Genomic DNA, 4,296 nt, shown 5'->3' on the forward strand with positions numbered 1-4,296 from the left:
ATCTCTGGGATATCCAGTTGGAGTTTTGGAATTGAAACAGGAGAAAAATCAGATTGTCTATATGGTCCTGAGATTCCTCTATATCAAGCTCATAAATGAATGCATGAAAGTTGTTGAGATCATAGGGAAAGAGAAAAAAGGTCTACGAATTGGGGAAGGGGGGGAATAAAGTCTTGGATCTTTATCCCTGGAGGGGTAAAGTCTTTGGTTCATATCCCAATTATCATCTGTGTGACACTGAATGAGTCACATAAACTCTATAAATAATAAAGGGTTTGTATCTAGAGAAAGAGAAAAAAGAAAATCTGTGTCTGGGACTTGGACCTCATGGACAAGAATTTATCATCACCACAGTCATTGAGAATAAAAATAGCTTTTATAAGATGCCTACCATGTGATAGTTACTAAGCTAAACACTTAGAAAAAGATCTCATGGGATCCTCATAAACATGGGAAGTTTCTGTGCTCAACATTCCCCTTTAACAATTGAGAAAACTGAGGCAGACAAAGAGTGGCTTTCCTAAGGGCACACAGTCAGTAAGTATATAAGGTCAGATTTGAACTCAGGGCTGCCTGTCTCCAGATCTGGTGATCTAGCTGCTCTAACCTTCATTTTCCATTTCAGAGGTCACAAGCTTGTTTCTCCAGAAGGTGCAAATGTCCTGGGCTTGGAGTTTAGTAGACAAGACTAAGGGGACAAAGAGGTCACAGAAGCCCTGCACATGCCCATCCACCCCAGCTCCACACCTCTCAAAACCCCATGCCCCTTCAGTTAAACTGACCTGTCCTCATCCATTCCTGCTCTTCCCAAAATCTGCCCACTCATGATGGCAAACTTCCCATCAGTGTCCCACCATATGTGTACATGGATGGCCTCTGATTCCAAGGACATTTCTGTGCCAAAGGCCTTCACACAGTGTCCCTCCTCTCCCACACCATTCTAACCCTGGGCCTCACTTAGACAAAGCAAGGCCATGCTGAACCTTTGACCTGAATGTTCCAGAATTTTCTGAGCAGATAGCAGGAACTAGAATAGTCCAAGAGAGGTCCTCAGGATGTGTCAATTGGACCTGTGACCTCCACCCACTAAAGCCTGACCACATTGTTTCTACTCTGAGACATAAGAGCTGGAGAACATCTTGCTGAGAATTCTCTAAGAGGCCCAGGGTCTCAGCACCAGGCCCCTCTTTCAAGACTATGACACCAAATTCCCAAGACCTGAGACAATATTTCACCTCCAGGAAAACACCTCAAAAGAAAAAAAGGCTCTGAGCCCCAGATTCAATGCTGCTAGGGCAGAGCTGAAGACAAAGGTCTAGCCAGAGAAGTAAACTCAGCCTCAGACACAAGGTCTGCTTGACCAACTATGCCATGCTGTCCATGGGAAGTGTCTTCTGTTTAATTCTGTAAGAAACCAAAGTATTGGATCCACATGTAAATTCAGACCACCTCCAGAAGAACAAGTCTCTAGGTTTTTAATGGTCTCTGCCCAGTACTGTTACCTAGAACCCTCTCCCAAGTCGGCCCTCTGTACCACAGGACCTTGGAGGGTAAGACTGGTCCAGGGGTGCCTGCTCAGTCCAAAAGGCAGCAAGTTCACACCTCCTGTCCCTCTAATCTTAGTGAAATAGGATCACTGATTGATGCCACAAATCCCTTGCCCTTCACAAAACTTCTACCCTTCCTAAACCCTTCCCTCCTTGGCCTTTCCCTTCCATTGGCATCACTGGAACAAACTTCTCCTGTATCCTTGAGCTTTTTAACTCCATTTCCTCCACATACTCAGAGCAAGCAGATTCTCCCTAGAATAGGCCTATCTAGGAAGCCCTCTATGGTTAAGGAGGCTCCTAGTATACCCACAAACCCTGAACCAGGAGGAGAAGTGACATCCTCATGGTCATCCCCAAACCCTCACTTGGCCACCATCACTCAGAAATCTCTCTTCTGTTTCTAATCACACTTCAGTTCACTGTAGCCCATATGAGTACATATGAGTAGCCAGTCTTCAGGAGCCATGCCAGAGGCTGTCTCCTTCATCCTCCTCTCTGGTGCAAACTCTACCCTGACACATGGGCAACTCACTATCCATGTGGAGGGATTTCACAGTCCCTTATATTCCTTATCCCTTGCCTCTCTTTAAAATTTCCTATTTATCATTGTATATATGTTTGCACACAGGGTTTTGCAAATTGTCTCTTCTATTAAGATGGGGACTGTCTTTAGCTTTTGAATCCTCCGTGCTTAGCCCTGTGACTGGAATATTAAAGTGTTTGATAAATGCTTTTTGAGTAACAGTACAGAAAAAGATGTTGCTAATGTCTATAGAGAAGTGATTTCTTATTTCTTTGATTTCTCTCGACCACAGGAAATATTGTTATGGTAGGGTCAAAGGGGAGGCGTAGTTTAATCCATTGTGAGTCAGAAAGGGTGAACCACCAACTCACAATGCAACCAAGATTGAATCACTGTCCCTGTTTCCCACACTTTCAAGTATTTATCATTTTTCTCTGATAATCTGAGAGGGAGGGTGGACTTTAGAATTCTTTAATTTTCCTTTCTCTGATTATTGGTTATTTAGAAGATCAGCATGGTGGATAGAGCACTAGACTTGGATTAAGGAAGACAGAAGTTCAAATCTGGTCTCAGATATTTCCTGCTAACTAAGCTGCATGACCCTGAGCAAGTCACTTAACCCTGACTACCTCACATCCAGGGCCGTCTCCTGTCATCCTGATTCCTATCTGGCCACTGGACCTAGATGACTAGAGGGGAAAGTAAGGCTGGTGACATAGCACAGACCCCTCTCACTCATATTCAATTTATGTGCTTGTCATGGCATCATGTCCCTGATGCTATGGTGGTCTTTGAGAATGAAGGACTAACATCGTTCTCCAACCTATGATTATTTGGAACATTTATAAAAATTTTTGCTGGCTTAGTTTTCTTCTAAAAACTGTCAAGTGATATTTTAGGATGTTTATAAACTGTAGATGGATCTTATTCTTAAACATTTGAAGTAGTTTTGGGGATAGCTAGGTGGCACTATGGATAGAGTGCAGGCCCTGGAGTCAGGAAGACCTGAGTTCAAATCTGCCTTCACTCACTCAAGAATTGCCTAGCTGTGTGACCTTGGGCATCACTTATTGCATGTTGTCTCTTCTGTTAAGGTGGGGACTGTCTTAAGCTGTTGTATACTCATTGCCTTGCAAAAAAAAAATTAAAAAAATTTTTGAAGTAGTTTCTTATGTATCTTAAAAATGAAGATTTTATGACATAAATTTGCTCCATTTTTCCTTCCATTTACATAACTTTCTTGAGTTGTACTGGCTTTTCTCTTGCAAAATTATACTTGTTTTAATGTAACCAAAATGTACCCTCTTTCTTCCCTATCTTTTCAGTGAAGTCATGTATTCTTCATAGATATGACAGTTAATTTTGGCTGTGGTCCTTTAATTTGGCAATACTGTCACCATTTGTCTTTGAGCTCATTTTAGTCTCTGGCATCTAGTTTCCATCTAACTTTTTCCTATTTTCTCAGCATTTTAAAAATCAAATAAGGAGACCATATAGACAAAATTATAGTTTGCTTTCTTTTTCTTTCCAGTAGTAATAAATGACTGAGTTTGTTAAACTGAACTAAAATAAACTATGTTTTTGAATTGTGATGCTGGAGAAGACTTTGGAGAGTGCTTTGAATAGAAAAAATGATTAAACCAGTCTATAATATAAGAAATTTATTCAAACTGCTTATTGGAAAGGCAAATACTAAAGTTAAAGCTTAAATACTTTGGCCACATATTGAGAAGACAGAACTCATTAGAAAAGACGCTCCAATGGAGAGTCTCCAAGGCTGTTGGAAAAGCACGAGACAAAGGCAATATGGGAGTCTGGAGAGAATGGAATCAGTGTAGGAGCAGGGAGAAAGTCATGCAGATTCCACTATGATGGTTGTGGATGGTGCAGGGGCACATCAGAACATGAGAACAAGAAGATGGCAGATCAACTGAGTTTCGATGCTTTCTGGGGATCTGTTCACATGAAGTCACTGATGAGAAAAATAGTCATAAGTAGAAATAAAAGGAGAGAGGAAGAGGGGGTGGAGAGAGAAAAACAGAGATACAGAGATAATGATAGACAGAGAGACAGAATATCAGTTAATCTCCTATAGTTAAACTCTGGAAGGGATCTGAGATTATCTGGAACCTAGATTCCAGGTGAAGCCACTGGTTTAGTAGATATGAAAACTGAGGCCCCAAGTATCACCCCAAAACTTATTCCCTCCAAACTCACCAGTCT

Source organism: Macrotis lagotis, chromosome 1, assembly GCF_037893015.1.
Source record: "Macrotis lagotis isolate mMagLag1 chromosome 1, bilby.v1.9.chrom.fasta, whole genome shotgun sequence".
Taxonomy (NCBI): Eukaryota; Metazoa; Chordata; class Mammalia; order Peramelemorphia; family Peramelidae; genus Macrotis; species Macrotis lagotis.